This window comes from Phyllobates terribilis, unplaced genomic scaffold (genome assembly GCF_046119375.1).
Source record: "Phyllobates terribilis strain yellow unplaced genomic scaffold, ASM4611937v1 Scaffold_2__4_contigs__length_985480577, whole genome shotgun sequence".
In the NCBI taxonomy this organism is placed as follows: Eukaryota; Metazoa; Chordata; class Amphibia; order Anura; family Dendrobatidae; genus Phyllobates; species Phyllobates terribilis.
Window position 1 is genome coordinate 151,381,957 of NW_027362762.1, and position 17,667 is coordinate 151,399,623.

The 17,667-nt window shown below is 41.8% G+C and overlaps 1 long non-coding RNA gene across 1 annotated transcript in view; it reads left to right on the forward strand.

Moving 5' to 3' along the window:
- Positions 1–7,152, forward strand: part of LOC141250555 (uncharacterized) — a 30,754-nt gene extending 23,602 nt beyond the window's left edge. The window contains exons 2-4 of the long non-coding RNA XR_012312720.1: positions 1,070–1,362; positions 5,196–5,259; positions 5,356–7,152. This is a non-coding gene — a long non-coding RNA (uncharacterized lncRNA). The remainder of the gene's footprint in view (positions 1–1,069; positions 1,363–5,195; positions 5,260–5,355) is intronic.
- The last annotated feature ends 10,515 nt before the right edge of the window (positions 7,153–17,667 follow it).

The following is a 17,667-nucleotide window of genomic DNA, read 5'->3' on the forward strand; positions in this document are numbered from 1 at the left end:
TGGATTGACAGTAAGGGTTCGCTCACATGAGCGCATAATATATCTGGTGTTTTATTGGATAGCACTCAGATCAATGTTATACTATGGGGCAGTGCAGATCTGCATTTTTTTTTCTTTCATATTGATTTGTCATGAGAAAAAAAACATAACATTCTGCGCAAATCGGATTGCACACGCACATTCAGGTCTATGAATGCGAGGAAAACATTGGACTGCACTAGGATGTCATCCGAGTGCAGTCCGATTACTGCGGACTCAGACAATGGAGAAATTAAGTTCTCCGTCTTCTCAGCACCTGTGATACGATTATTTAATGCAATGGAATCGGATCACACTGTGCTGACACTCGGATCAAACTCAAAGTGTCATTTATATAAAGGAGCTGTGTAAGAATTAACACTCATGTGAGCGAGCTCTTACTCATTACAGCCCTTACTCATTTGTGTTTTTTGTTGTTGAGAAAATCCCTTTAAGGCTATGTTCACACATCATGCTTTTTCAGCGTTTTTTTTCTGCAGCAAAACTGCATCAAAACTTGATCTCTTGCTTGTTCAGGATTTTTCTTGCGTTTTTGCTTGTTTTTTGGTGCGTTTTTGATGCTTTTTTTCAGCATTTTTTTCACTGTCCTTTTGCCTCTTTTATGCATTTACATAAAGTTCAGTGAAAAACAAAAATCTCCTTCTGGTTTTGGCACAAAAAACACTGCAAAAAACGCTGAAAAACCAGACACAATTTTTCAGCTTTTTTTTTCACCACCCATTACTTCCAATGAGTGAAAAATCGCTGAAGGAAGTGACATGCTCTATTTTGCAAAAAAAACAAACACGCAAAGCACAAAATCCTGAACAAAAAAAAAAACATGATGTGTGCATGAGCTTTCAGGAATCTCATAGACTTTGCTGGTACTGTAAAACGCAGCTGAAAATTTGCATCAAAAAATGCTGAAATAACCATGATATGTGAACATAGCCTAACATGTAACACAGAGGGGGCGTCAGTTCATAACTTATTGAACGCACATGTCTAAATTCTCTTTTTTTTCCCCTCTTCTTTTTTGTGGGATCATTAGGTTTAGGTTCAGCTAGACGCAAAAATGACACCCAGAGCAGTGACGGAGCTGGTGACATAGTTCTGTTACATCGCAGGCTCTGTACTGCAGCCACGTAAAGCCCGGATCAAGATTGAGATCCAGAACACCATGATGACGTATGAGCAGAACAGAAGTGGATGCACAGAAGTGCTGACAGGAGGTGGCTCCCCCAAATCCTATTCCTGTCTCGCCCCTGTCCTGGGAGGACCATCAGTGCAATCGCCCCCCATTTCCATCTGCTTTACTATCACAGCTTGATATCTGTAATACTGGTAGGTGTCACTGTAAAGCACAATGTCGCCATGCAGCGTTACATATCATTTACAGTGCCGATGTGATGTGTTAGTGCTCAGCGTTGTGAGCAGAAGGGATCCATTACCAGCAGTGTACAATCCAAATGGCTTCAAACCAAAGACAGAGCAGTTATGAAGCTGCGATTCTGTACTCTGTGATTCTGCGGATCTTGTGTTACATCTGCGCACACCCATGCTGCACTTAAGCGTCTTCTCTTTGTCATGTCTCAATACAATTGCACCAATATAATTACATGTACAAGAAGTACTCTATCACATTAATGAGGCGTCTATCCCACCTCCTTGTAGGCATTAAAGCCAAATTGTACACTGCTCAAAAAAAATAAAGGGAACACTCAAATAACACATCCTAGATCGGAATGAATGAAATATTCTCATTGAATACTTTGTTCTGTATAAAGTTGAATGTGCTGACAACAAAATCATACAAAAATCATCAATGGAAATCAAATTTATTAACCAATGAAGGCCTGGATTTGGAGTCACCCCCAAAATTAAAGTGGAAAAACACACTACAGGCTGATCTAACTTTGATGTAATGTCCTTAAAACAAGTCAAAATGAGGCTCAGTATTGTGTGTGGCCTCCACGTGCCTGTATGACCTCCCTACAACGCCTGGGCATGCTCCTGATGAGGTTGCGGATGGTCTCCTGTGGGATCTCCTCCCAGACCTGGACTAAAGCATCCGCCAACTCCTGGACAGTCTGTGGTGCAACGTGACATTGGTGGATGGAGCGAGACATGATGTCCCAGATGTGCTCAATTAGATTCAGGTCTGGGGAACGGGTGGGCCAGTCCATAGCTTCAATGCCTTCATCTTGCAGGAACTGCTGACACACTCCAGCCACATGAGGTCTAGCATTTTCCTGCATTAGGAGGAACCCAGGGCTAACCGCACCAGCATATGGTCTCACAAGGGGTCTGAGGATCTCATCTCGGTACCTAATGGCAGCCAGGCTACCTCTGATGAGCACATGGAGGGCTGTGCGGGCCTCCAAAGAAATGCCACCCCACACCATTACTGACCAAACCGGTCATGCTGAAGGATGTTGCAGGCAGCAGATCGCTGTCCACGGTATCTCCAGACTCGTCACGTCTGTCACATGTGCTCAGTGTGAACCTGCTTTCATCTGTGAAGAGCACAGGGCGCCAGTGGCGACTTTGCCAATCCTGGTGTTCTGTGGCATTTCTTTGAATGGACGCACAGCCCTCCATGTGCTCATCAGAGGTAGCCTGACTGCCATTAGGTACCGAGATGAGATCCTCAGACCCCTTGTGAGACCATATGCTGGTGCGGTTGGCCCTGGGTTCCTCCTAATGCAGGACAATGCCAGACCTCATGTGGCTGGAGTGTGTCAGCAGTTCCTGCAAGATGAAGGCATTGAAGCTATAGACCGGCCCGCCCGTTCCCCAGACCTGAATCTGATTGAGCACATCTGGGACATCATGTCTCGCTCCATCCACCAACGTCACGTTGCACCACAGACTGTCCAGTAGTTGGCGGATGCTTTAGTCCTGGTCTGGGAGAAGATCCCACAGGAGACCATCTGCAACCTCATCAGGAGCATGCCCAGGCGTTGTAGGGAGATCATACAGGCACGTGGAGGCCACACACAATACTGAGCCTCATTTTGACTTGTTTTAAGGACATTACATCAAAGTTGGATCAGCCTGTAGTGTGTTTTTCCACTTTAATTTTAGGGGTGACTCCAAATCCAGGCCTCCATTGGTTAATAAATTTGATTTCCATTGATGATTTTTGTGTGATTTTGTTGTCAGCACATTCAACTTTGTACAGAACAAAGTATTCAATGAGAATATTTCATTCATTCAGATCTAGGATGTGTTATTTGAGTGTTCCCTTTATTTTTTTGAGCAGTATATATACCACAGAAAACAGTGAGCATGTAGACGAGCTCCTACATGAATAATGCAAAACATTAAACTCGTATCCTAAAAAAAATCATAATAAAATCTCCTATATGCAGATATATGCCTTCATTATAATAGTGTTGCTAATTCTGCTTAAAGAGACAGGCATTGGTGTGCACATCCAAAAGCGTCATAGAGTTGCTTTTCTGATATATTTAAAGGGGCTGCTACATGATCCAGAGTAGGCGCCTCCTTTTAAATTTACATTATGTGAACAACCATTCTTGAATTTTCCTGATTTATTTATGAACCAATCTCTTAAATATCTGATCACTGGGGAGTCCTAGCAGTGACTATCGCTTCAGTCCCGTAGACAGTGATTTGGGGCAGCAATCATCTATGACTGCGGTTTCATTCAATTGTGACCAAAGGTAGGAAGAATAAGGGCTTCGGACCCCAGTTCTTGTGTTCAGGAGGGCACCCAGCAGAGGGACACCCACAGTGATCAGATATTTATCAGCTATCATTGTGGAAGGTTAGTGGGAAAACATATTTAAGTTTGTGTTTGCCGCATTAAAGATGGTGTGACATATTAGTGCAGCAGCCCAGCGTTAAAAAAACACAAAAACGCGTCGGTACTCCTGATCTGTCATATTTAGGCTAAGGTCACATTGCCGTATTTTCTCTCATCCGAGAAAATCGGTCCGATTATGCTAATTACACTCTGATCAGAGTTTGGCGACAGTGTGATCCAATTTTGTCGGATGTGGATAAGTTGGGAAGAAAAGTCTCCATCTTCTCCATTTTGTCATGAAGGGGATGAACCACACTCAGATGTCATCCAAGTGCTGTCCGATTTTTTTGACGGACCCATTGACTTGCGTGGCAGAGTGAGTTTCGATTTCCAGATGCAAATTGTGCATGCTGTGAAATTTTCCTCCGACAGACTCGGTCCGAGCAAAAAATCAGACATGTGCACGGCCCCATAGAATAACATTGGTCCAGGTGCGATTAAATGGTTTGTCGGATCGCACTCGGACCGAAAATACGGTCATCTGCATGAGCCCTTAGTATGAAACATAATCATTTCAATTTGACAGCTTTGCCATTTTTTTTTATTAGATTTGTGGTGAATTTTAATAACGCCAAAGCTTCCAAGATGCATCTAACTCTCTGAGATATCTTAGGACCGCTTCTAATCCCTTTCAAGCTCTTTAACGCAAACACAGACTTAGCAATGTCAAAGTGACATCCAAAGTTCCTTCAGTGTTTTATGACTTTCTCTCATTGTCTCTATAGCTAAACTGTTAGCTGTGACGTCTTCTCACTATCCAGATTCACCACAAAATGGCTGCTGCATTCCATGCTTCTGCTTTTAGACTGGCTATGTGGCCCCTCCTGATTGGCAGTTCTGCACCATGTTATGTGATAGCTGCAGGGCAAAAAGGAGAAGTCAATGTGGTAACGCCTGAGGTCAGTTCTATGACTGATGCAATCTTCTGCAATATGTACAACGGGGTCAGACATTTTTGCCGATTAGTGTGAAGCGAATCACAAGTTGTTTAAATTCTCTGGGTTCATCAAATTCCTAAAAATTTGACTCCGATTTAATTTGCATCAAATACATTTGTTCATTTCTAATTGTCCTGAATTAGATATTTAGATCTACTTTTTCCATAGAAGACATTGAAGCTGAGCTTTGATACCAGACCCAGACCATGGACAGAAACCCTTTGTCTGATCCCAGAATCCCTTTATATGAACCCAGAATCCCATTAATACGTTTTTGGTGTGATTATCTCCCTGTTTTTAGGTATTTGCAGTCCTTTGGAGCAGTTTGTTATCTTTCATAAATATAAAGGAATTGATTGGACTGGTTGTTTAGCATTTGTTAAAAATTGTATTTTCTTGTGTTTTAGGTAGCGACATGAGCAGTCACAGTTTGCAGCCACTCAAGATGCTTCCCTATCACCTGAAGAACATGTAAGTCTACATTGATCCCTTGTAATGAGTTGCATTGGAATAATACCAATAGCCAAGTGAGTGATGTGTTTCTTGCCTATTTTCTTCCTTTTACAGCTGAGCTTGGCATGGACAGCTGTATGTGCCCAGAATGCTGAGCAGAAGATCAGGTGAAATCTGCTTTCATTGATCTGAATAGTGCAATGACATTGTAGAGAGGGCAGAATGCCCCTGTCCCTTCGCCCTCCGCTACACACCGCCAGGCAGCTGCCGCCTCCTCCAGCACATGGTTTGTATGCTCGGCTTCTCCGCTCGCTGGCGGTTTGATGATGCTATCATTCAGAAAGAGCAATGATGGGACTGCTTGCAATCAATGTTAGAACAGTCCACGATCAATGGGATTATCAAATGAGAGACATTGCTTACAAGTTTTGCAGCAGAGAGCAGCTCGTTATTCTGATGCGTCTTTGCAGCGTATAAGAAAAGAAACAAGGCAAGGACTGGATTAGAAGTGGCCACCGAATACCTGGACGCTGAAGATAATCGTCCTGCTGCTGCTGGCCAGTGGTATCACACATTAAACCAGGGCTGTAATTATAATATTTTATTCTAATAGGAAAATGGAATTTATTGCTGTGATTCTTCTGCAGGTGTATAACTGGTGAGGAAGAAGTCATCAATATATCTGTAACAGGTAATAGTGATAGTGGACGTAGTACAGACTTACAAAAGGGGATTAGTGTCATATTAAGAGGATTATAGGGTCTAAACACCCTTCTCTATAGCATCACCAGTACTGAGAATTCTGGGGGCCTGCTCTATGTGGGATAGATACTGTTACTTACAGCCATGTGCATGGGATTTATGAGATGTTCACAGCCCTAATGACTACTTCTTAAATAGTTTGCCCCATGAACAAAGTATGTTTTAATTAATAGATCTTGGAATAAAAATAATATATACTTTATTTTGCTTCCTCACCTGCCCAGAAGCTGTGGTATGATCAGACCATGTTCCTGCACGGTCAGACACAGCCATTACACAGTACACAGCAGGGACACATTCATAAGATTATCTCAGCACAGGAACATTTTATTTAATCACATCCAATTGTGGAACTTAATATCATTTCAAGATCTATTGATTAAAATGTACTTTGTTCATGGGAAAACCCATTTAATGCTTAAAGTGTTCATCTCATCATGGTTACAGTTGCAAAATGAAGACAAGCAACTTTGCAATTTACTTGTTATTAAAAATCCCCTTCTGATCTCAAGAATGGAGGGATTTTTAATTCTATTGTCTACAACTCGTTGCCTAGGTTACTGGCCCACTCTACAGTATTATCAGTGGTGGCCTTTCTCCTAGGCAAGGAGCGCAGTGCTTACAAGATCTTTCCAATAGAGCATGTAAGATCTGCTATAAAGCTAGTCATCCTTGCAGCATCGAAGAGTGCACATTTCAGGTCAGCAGAGCAGCGAAACTACTGGTTTGAACGGTTAATCATCAGGAGCTCTCCGCCCCATGGGAAGCAGGAGCTGTGGTAGGTCGTGCCTGACACTCTTTTGTCTAACTGTCATGTCACCATTTAAATGTATGTTTTTGTAACTGAATTTTACTTATACAACAATAAAATATGTGTTTTTATACCAGTCTAACTCCGTTTACTCCGAATCTATAAATCCTCATAAACATGTACTGTAGAGGAAGTCATGGAACTGTTGACATTGCATATAGTTGGTGATCTCTGCAAAAATTATTTTGGGTCTACTCACTGTTAAGCTATATGAGTCATTTCTAACTGTATTGACTTATTTCTGAGCACTAGAGATGATCAATTTTTTTAAAATTTGACAGGTTTTGGAGAATATATTTTTCACAAATTTGTTTTACAATGAATTTATTCGCAGATACGCCAATCACTAAGAAAATACATGTATAATACTCTCAGGTCTCCTAGAACTGTATCCAACCTGTTTCAATCACTTTAACATAATCATTGCCTTAGTAGTGATAGAAATGGATGGTGACTGGTAATAACCAACAGCCCATTTAATAACACAGTGAACTGACAGACTTTTCATGTTTTTTAAACAATTATCTCTCTTAGTCATTGTGATCAGGCAGATCGCTCTGTGCAAAACACTGACTCAAACTGACGGTGTCGCTGTTAGAGGTAACATCCTGCTGTGACTGAGAAGAATGATGTGCCACATATTCCATAACGCCCCCTGCCTTCTCCCCACTAATTCACTTGCTGGAGTTAAAGGAGGTAAATTGTGGCCTGTGTTTGGTAATACTATGGACCGTATTGCTGGGGCCAGTGCTGGTGCTTCTGTGCTTCTACTGCCCCCATCAGCTCCCACATTTTTAGCGAGTGTATGGTTTTTTTTTTTACATTTTATACAACACTATAGTTAACTTTTTTAACAATTATTTCATTCCCCATTATTCAACCCTTGGCAATAAGTAATTAAGAAATACTAGGTAGGTACACATACAGAAAGCAAAATATGGCAGCAGACTGCAGTATAGGTGTGGTGTGTACGTTGTCAGGTTGGACTAGTAACACAAGTGCAAACACAGAGATGCACACTTAAAGGTCTACATTTCTTTCTATTTTTTTACAATAAAATTCAATTTCTTTCCCAAAAATAACAGAATATTAAATGTTAGGTAGGTACATGATCAAAAAGTCACTGTATTGGTGTGGCATGCACAGATGTAAAGTTTGGCTAGTAAAACATGTGTGCAAAAAAAAAAAAAAAGCAAAACATGCACAGTTTGTGAGGTAGACAGTCGCAGTTAAATGTCTGGATTTTAAAGAATTTTCTTTTATATTTAAAAAAATAACAATTGTTTTCTTTTTCACAAAAAATGATTGCACAAGAAAAGCTAAAACTCAGAACTGTCACTTGTGACAAGCAAGCACACCATCTAACACATATTTCAGATGTTTTGATAAAAAATATTGTGTTGTCTTATTTCTACTTTCTAGTGCATTAAGTGTGCAGAAAAAATGTGCAATTATAATTGAAATGCTGGAAGACAGAGTTCAGATACACCATATCACTGATCAGTCACACGGAGTCTGGCATTGCTGCTGGCACTCCTCTCTCTGTATCCCTATCAATTAAATCTGTATTATTCACAGACTACTGCATTCATCCTCTTCACTGCTGCAGTTGTACAACACATTACTGTCTGAAGTTTTTGTCCAATAATTTAGAATATTCTCTTCCTATCTCTATTACTGAGCTGTGAGCTCTAATGTACTCTCACTATCCTAAAATCACTCTAAGGCCACGGCCCCTCTATCGGTATTTGGTCAGTATTCAGTCAGTATTTTTTCTCAAGAGTTAGAGCCAAAACCCGGAGTGGGTGATAAATGCAGAATTGGTGACTTATTTCTATTATACCTTTTCTCTGATTGTTCCTCACCTGGTTTTGGTTCCCACTCCTGAGAAAAAATACTGAATGAATACTGACAAAATGCTGATAGTGGGGCCATGGCCTTAAATTGCTGCTGCATTACCTGCCTGGGCTTTTACACAGGCTAGTCCCTCCTTATTGGCTGCCCTATGCCATGTGACATGATAGTTGCAAAGGTATTATGGGGCGCCTTAGGTCATGTGAGCCTTCTGAGACTGGTGCAACTGCATTGTATAAAAAGGCTGTGGGATTTTGGGGCGATTCGCACAAATCAAATTACAAATTTTTGGAATTCGCCATGAGAAGCGAATTTCATAAAATTTGACTCAAATTCAGTTCGCATGGAATCATCTCTAGTGAGCACCCTTCTGAATGTCTGCCAAAAAAATCTATAAAAACATTTTGTAGTAATTATTTTCTAATCAAATGTAAAAATATTAAGTAGATAATAAGAAACAACTCTGTTTTTTGGGATGGGGGCATTGGTTTTCACATGACCACCAGTGAACTGTCACCATGTCTTAAGTTTACCAGAGAGCATCCTTATATTTTTTTCTTTACATTTAAGATTTGGGATTTGTTTGCGTTAAAAAACATTACAATAAATTGTTCCTCTTTATGCAACCCACGTGTCTTCTTTGCATCCTGACTTTCTATGCTAAATACATGGAAGTATTATATATTCCATTCCAATTATGCTCCAGGTCCAGTCCAGAAGACATGTTCTGATTGACCATTGCATTAAAGGAAAACACCTGCCAGCAGATTTTTGCTATGAAATCTGAGGGCAGCATGAGGTTGAGGCTGAGACACTGATTTCAGGGATGTGTCGCTTGTTAGGCTGTGTGCTGTTGTTTCCATACAATGAGTGTTTTATCAGCAGGAGATTATCACTACAGGACAACATCTCACATGCATCCTAGTCCAACCACGCCTCCAGCACTGATTAGCAACTTACTATCAATATACAGTGTACACAGAAAGCTGCTAATTAGGCAATTGGGCAGAGTTAGCTTTCTGAGCTCTGCTTCATCTAACTCTGATTGTATCACAACTGCTGCTTCCAGTAAACTAAGTGACACATCGCTGGAATCAGGGTCTCTTTCTCTACATTATGCTGCTCTCAGATGAGGTAGCAAAAACCTGCTGACAGATTCCCTTTAACTGAATTTTCTTTAGACTACACCACAGGTAACTTGCACTGTTACTTCCATCTGTTGTGTAGTAAACTGGTCCAAGCCCTGATACAGAGATCTAAATATTTTGCAGAGATATAGATGATAAAATGATGGTGTTATATAGCCACCACTTTGGGGTATTTCACTGCAGTGTACACACTGACCTCATAAATGTTACAACACAGGAATGGGGTGTCACAGAGGTTGAGCATGCGCCATCAGCACTGAATGGGGGATCAGAGATGGCAGGGATCAGAGATAGCACTGATCTAAGCTGTTATATGGCACTGACATTCCCAAATGGGATTTTGGGATTTGCTGGATTTCCATGACAGCTAAAGGTTTAATGAAGACCATCGTGCTCTGTCATTGAAGTATACTTAGTATTAAAGGGATTGTGTCTTTTCATAAAACTTTCTTTCATAAGCTGCTGCAGCTGTAAAAACACAAACTGAGTATTACTTACCGTCCGCAACACTGATGTCACGTTGACAGCGCTGCAGCCAATCAGTGAGCTCAGTGGCTAGACAGGCAGAGTCTCTGAGCTCATTGATTTACTGTGTCACTGCCTACGTGATCTTAGCGCTGCAGCCAAACAGCAGAGATTGGTGCATCAACGAGAGTCGGCGCTGGCCGCAAAAAGGGTAAGTAATATTTGTTTTGCTTTTTTTTAAAGCTACAGCAACCTATGAAAGAAAGTTTTCTGAAGTAGACGACCCCTTTAAGTCTTGCAATAAGAATATTCAGAAGCATCGCAGTGTATTGTATCAGCACTCAAGCGATCACATAATTACCAGACGTGACCCAGTGAGACTATAGCAAAAAAATCTTTCTTTATCCCATGTAATAAAAGAAATGTATTATTTCACACATTAAATTCTGTAAAAGAAATCTATATACATATATATATATATATATATATATATACACTACCGTTCAAAAGTTTGGGATCACCCAGACAATTCTGTGTTTTCCATGAAAACTCATACTTTTATTTATAAAATGAGTTGCAAAATGATTAGAAAATATAGTCCAGACATTGACAAGGTTAGAAATAATGATTTTTATGTGAAAGAATAATTTTCTCCTTCAAACTTTGCTTTCGTCAAAGAATGCTCCCTTTGCAGCAATTCCAGCATTGCAGACCTTTGGCATTCTAGCTGTTAATTTGGTGAGGTAATCTTGAGAAATTTCCCCCCATGCTTCCTGAAGCCCCTCCCACAAGTTTGATTGGCTTGATGGGCACTTTTTGGGTACCATACGGTCAAGCTGCTCCCACAACTGCTTAATTGGGCTGAGAACTGGTGACTGCGCTGGCCACTCCATTACAGATAGAATACCAGCTGCCTGCTTCTACCCTAAATAGTTCTTGCATAATTTGGAGGTGTGCTTTGGGTCATTATCCTGCTGTAGGATGAAATTGGCTCCAATCAAGCGCTGTCCACAGGGTATGGCATGGCGTTGCAAAATGGAGTGATAGCCTTCCTTATTCAAAATTCCATTTACCTTGTACAAATCTCCCACTTTACCAGCACCAAAGCAACCCCAGACCATCACATTACCTCCACCATGCTTGACAGATTGCGTCAGGCACTCTTCCAGCATCTTTTCAGTTGTTTTGCGTCTCACAAATGTTCTTCTGTGTGATCCAAATACCTCAAACTTTGATTTGTTTGTCTATGAAACTTTTTTCCAATCTTCCTCTGTCCAATGTCTGTGTTATTTTGCCCATATTAATCTTTTCCTTTTATTAGCCAGTCTCAGATATGGCTTTTTCTTTGCCACTTTGCCCTGAAGTCCAGCATCCCGGAGTCGCCTCTTCACTGTAGATGTTGACACTGGCGTTTTGCGTGTACTATTTAATGAAGCTGCCAGTTGAGGAGCTGTGAGGCGTCAATTTCTCAAACTAGAGACTCTAATGTTCTTGTCTTGTTGCTCAGTTGTGCAGCGGGGCCTCCCACTTCTCTTTCTACTCTGGTTAGAGCCTGTTTGTGCTCTCCTCTGAAGGGAGTAGTACACACCGTTGTAGGAAATCTTCAGTTTCTTGGCAACTTCTCGCATGGAATAGCCTTCATTTCTAAGAACAAGAATAGACTGTCGAGTTTCACATGAAAGTTCTCTTTTTCTGGCCATTTTGAGAGTTTCATAGAACAAACAAATGTAATGCTCCAGATTCTCAACTAGCTCAAAGGAAGGTCAATTTTATAGCTTCTCAAATCAGCCAGACCATTTTCAGCTGGGCTAACATACTTGTGCAAGGGTTTTCTAAACATCCATTAGCCTTCTTACACAGTTGGCAAACACAATGTACCATTAAAACACTGGAGTGGAGGTTGTTGGAAATGAGCCTCTATACAGCTATGTAGATATTGCAATAAAAACAAGACGTTTGCAGCTAGAATAGTCATTTACCACATTAACAATGTATAGAGTGTATTTCTGATTCATTTAATGTTAGCTTCATAGAAAAAAAATGTGCTTTTCTTTAAAAAATAATGAAATTTCTAAATGACCCCAAATTTTTGAACGGTAGTGTGTATATATATATATATATATATATATATATATATATATATATATATATATATACATACATACATACATAAAGAGTCATGGCAAAATGATTGTTTTTTTTTTCTGTTCATCCTACCTCCCCAAAATTATTAAAAAAAAGTGAATGCAAAGTGCAAATGGTACTTTTAAAAACAACAGGCTGTTCTGCAAAAACAAGTCCTCAAGCCGATGTGTTTTTATTGTGCAAAAGTAGCAAACATGAAAACCTATATAAATATTGTATCACAATAATTGTATTGATTTGCATAGTATATACAGTACAGACCAAAAGTTTGGACACACCTTCTCATTTAAAGATTTTTCTGTATTTTCATGACTATGAAAATTGTACATTCACACTGAAGGCATCAAAACTATGAATTAACTCATGTGGAATTATATACTTAACAAAAAAGTGTGAAACAACTGAAAATATGTCTTATATTCTAGGTTCTTCAAAGTAGCCACCTTTTGCTTTGATGACTGCTTTGCACACTCTTGGCGAGCTTCAAGAGGTAGTCACCGGAAATGGTTTTCACTTCACAGGTGTGCCCTGTGAGGTTTAATAAGTGGGATTTCTTGCCTTATAAATGGGGTTGGGACCATCAGTTGTGTTGTGCAGAAGTCAGGTGGATACACAGCTGATAGTCCTACTGAATAGATTGTTAGAATTTGTATTATGGCAAGAAAAAAGCAGCTAAGTAAAGAAAAACGAGTGGCCATCATTACTTTAAGAAATGAAGGTCAGTCAGTCCGGAAAATTGGGCAAACTTTGAAAGTGTCCCCAAGTGCAGTTGCAAAAACCATCAAGCGCTACAAAGAAGCTGGCTCACATGAGGACCGCCCCAGGAAAGGAAGACCAAGAGTCACCTCTGCTTCTGAGGATAAGTTTATCCGAGTCACCAGCCTCAGAAATCGCAGGTTAACAGCAGCTCAGATTAGAGACCAGGTCGATGCCACACAGAGTTCTAGCAGCAGACACATCTCTACAACAACTGTTAAGAGGAGACTTTGTGCAGCAGGCCTTCATGGTAAAATAGCTGCTAGGAAACCACTGCTTAGGACAAGCAACAAGCAGAAGAGACTTGTTTGGGCTAAAGAACACAAGGAATGGACATTAGACCAGTGGAAATCTGTGCTTTGGTCTGATGAGTCCAAGTTTGAGATCTTTGGTTCCAACCACCGTGTCTTTGTGCGACGCAGAAAAGGTGAACGGATGGACTCTACATGCCTGGTTCCCACCGTGAAGCATGGAGGAGGAGGTGTGATGGTGTGGGGGTGCTTTGCTGGTGACACTGTTGGGGATTTATTCAAAATTGAAGGCATACTGAACCAGCATGGCTACCACAGCATCTTGCAGCGGCATGCTATTCCATCCAGTTTGCGCTTATTTTTCAACAGGACAATGACCCCAAACACACCTCCAGGCTGTGTAAGGGCTATTTGACCAAGAAGGAGAGTGATGGGGTGCTACGCCAGATGACCTGGCCTCCACAGTCACCAGACCTGAACCCAATCGAGATGGTTTGGGGTGAGCTGGACCGCAGAGTGAAGGCAAAAGGGCCAACAAGTGCTTAGCATCTCTGGGAACTCCTTCAAGATTGTTGGAAGACCATTTCCAGTGACTACCTCTTGAAGCTCATCAAGAGAATGCCAAGAGTGTGCAAAGCAGTCATCAAAGCAAAAGGTGGCTACTTTGAAGAACCTAGAATATAAGACATATTTTCAGTTGTTTCACACTTTTTTGTTAAGTATATAATTCCACATGTGTTAATTCATAGTTTTGATGCCTTCAGTGTGAATGTACAATTTTCATAGTCATGAAAATACAGAAAAATCTTTAAATGAGAAGGTGTGTCCAAACTTTTGGTCTGTACTGTATAACATGTCGATGTTTGGTTACTACACAATGAATGCAGTACAGAAAAAAAAAAACGGAAACTCGAAATTATTGTGAAATTGCAAATATTTTTTTCCATTCCCATTGTTCCCCCAAAAACAATTCAATAACATTTTTCAATACATTATCTGTACCCCAAAATAGCACCATTAAAGCACCACTCCAGCGTTTTGGGTTTTATTAGTGGCACCACTTCAGCACTGGAAAAAAAATGCTGGAGTGGTGCTTTAAAACCTAACTTGCAAATAAATTAAGGCCTCATACAGCTAAATCTACAAGTGCTTCTCACTAAATTAGAATATCATCAAAAAGTTAATTTATTTCAGTTCTTCAATACAAAAAGTGAAACTCATATTATATAGAGTCATTACAAACAGAGTGATCTATTTCAAGTGTTTATTTCTGTTAATGTTGATGATTATGGCTTACAGCCAATGAAAACACAAAAGCCATTATCTCAGTCAATTAGAGTAATTAACAAGAAACACCTGCAAAGGCTTCCTACACGTTTAAAATGGTCCCTTAGTCTGTTTCAGTAGGTTCCCCAATCATGGGGAAGACTGCTGACTTGACAGATGTCCAGAAGGCAGTCATTGACACAATCCACAAGAGAGTAAGCCACAAAAGGTCATTGCTAAAGAGGCTGACTGCTCACAGAGTGCTGTATCCAAGCATATTAATGGAAAGTTGAGTGGAAGGAAAAAGTGTGGTAGAAAAAGGTGCACAAGCAACCGGGATAACCGCAGCCTTGAAAGCATTGTTAAGAAAAGGCCATTCAAAAATTTAGGGGAGATTCACAAGGAGTGGACTGCTGCTGGAGTCATTGCTTCAAGAGCCACCACACACAGACGTATCCAGGACATGGGCTACAAGTGTCACATTCCTTGTGTCAGGCCACTCACGACCAACAGACAACGCCAGAAGCTTCTTACCTGGGCCAAGGATAAAAAGACCTGGACTGTTGCTCAGTGGTCCAAGGTGTTGTTTTCAGATGAAAGTAAATTTTGCATTTCATTTGGAAATCAAGGTCCCAGAGTCTGGAGGGAGAGTGGAGAGGACACAATCCAAGCTGCTTGCGGTCTAGTGTGAAGTTTCCACAATCGGTGATGGTTTGGGGAGCCATGTCATCTGCTGGTGTAGGTCCACTGTGTTTTATCAAGACCAAAGTCAGTGCAGCCGTCTACCAGGAAATTTTAGAGCACTTCATGCTTCCCTCTGCCGACAAGCTTTTTGGAGATGGAAATTTCATTCTCCAGCAGGACTTGGCACCTGTCCACACTGCCAAAAGTACCAATACCTGGTTTAAAAACAACAGTATCACTGTGCTTGATTGGACAGCAAACTCGCCTGACCTTAACCCCGTAGAGAATCTATGGGGTATTGTCAAGAGGAAGATGAGAGACACCAGACCCAACAATGCAGACGAGCTGAAGGCTGCTATCAAAGCAACCTGGGCTTCCATAACACCTCAGCAGTGCCACAGGCTGATCGCCTCCATGCCACACCGCATTGATGCAGTAATTGATGCAAAAGGAGCCCCGACCAAGTATTGAGGGCATTTACTGAACATACATTTCAGTAGGCCAACATTTCGGATTTAAAAATCATTTTTCAAGCTGTTGTTATAAAGTATTCTAATTTACTGAGATAATGACTTTTGTGTTTTCATTGGCTGTAAGCCATAATCATCAACATTAACAGAAATAAACACTTGAAATAGATCACTCTGTTTGTAATGACTCTATATAATATGAGTTTCACTTTTTGTATTGAAGAACTGAAATAAATTAACTGTTTGATGATATTCTAATTTAGTGAGAAGCACCAGTACTTGGAATGCATTGATGCATCGTGTCACCCCTATGCCAGAATGCAACATCTAAGCAATAGAATTTTTGATGTTTTATGTTTTACCTTATGCAAAAAAAGTGTTTGGGTGTTTTTTGTTTGTTGTTTTGCTCTTCCACGTACAATTCTCAACTCAATAATGAAATGAGGGCGGCTCATACATGTCCAGAGAACATTCAGTGTTACATATAACGACTGAATGTAAGGTGTATGTAGCACCCTGAGGATTCGGCTGCTACAGGGGTATTACACCTCAAGCCAGAGGTGTGGTATTCCACTCCCGGGTAAGGATGGAGTGTGGAACTGAGCTCAGTTAGCTGCATGCACTACACACATCCCATTTCCGGGGAACAGACCGATGGTACTCCCACTAGAGAAATGTGCAGGTACGACAGTGTCTGTTCCTGGCTGGAGTGGGAGGGGGGTGGAACATCCCAGTAGTGTAGGGGCAGATAGGGGGAGCAGTCTGGGTAGTGCTAGGAGCTCATTGGGTGCTGGTCACCTGAGCTCACACATAGAGGGAGTATATAAGGTGGGCACCATCTTAGATCAGGGTCAGTCTTTTGCAGAGTGAGGTCAGTCTGTGAGACGTCAGTCTTTGTAGAGGAAGAGAGCAGAGGAGAAGAGCAGCTCCAAGGCCAAGAGAGAGAGAGAGAGGAGAAAGAAAGACCCAGAGGGGGAGACAGAAGGAACTCCAAGAGCCCAAATTAGACCAGAGGGTGAAGAGTTGGCAACAGGGTACCGGATCCCAAGCTGGCAGAGGCTACAGCACACCTTAGCCAGGAACCGGAGGTCGTGGGCAGGATCGATCTGCCACGATCACCCACTAAATCCACCCGGAAGGCAGACCAGGAATAGGGTCAGGGAACCCAGAGACAAGGGTTTACCACCAAGAGGCCCGAGGGAGCCGGACATAGGTGGATCCCTGGTGGGGAAGGCCAGAGAAGAGGACAGGACAGAAAGGGAGCTCAGGACCACGCTCCAGAATCACCTGGGGGTTGGCCGAGTCCAGGACCTGGTGGACGCAGCACGGCTCGGGTGGTCACTTAAGGCCGGAGTGACCAGAACAACGGCAGTAAGTAAACAAACCCTGAACTGCACAGCCCGACTCTGAGTCTCATTTCCATCCTCGCTGCACCACCACAACCCCCATCCTCTGCAACTGACCCCCTGAGGCTATACCCCTCCCGTTGGGGGTTATACTACCTGAGCTGCACATACATCACCAGCCTCAGCGGACCCTGCTGCAGCGGCGGCCGTATTGACCGCAATTCAACGGGTGGCGTAGTCGACACAAAAGAACATCTAGTAACATCATAAGGACTGCCACACACTGAGCTTGACACCCTGGGCACGGACCGGGTCACAGCCACTCGGAGACTACAACCCCCATCTGATCCGGCTCCGGGTATCCCCAACAACACTGGCCCAGGGGGCGCGTCAACTTTGGCGTAGTCGGCAGGATTACGTGCCCGCAACAACCGGGTACTGCGTGCCTGAAGAAAAGTTCACCGTTAC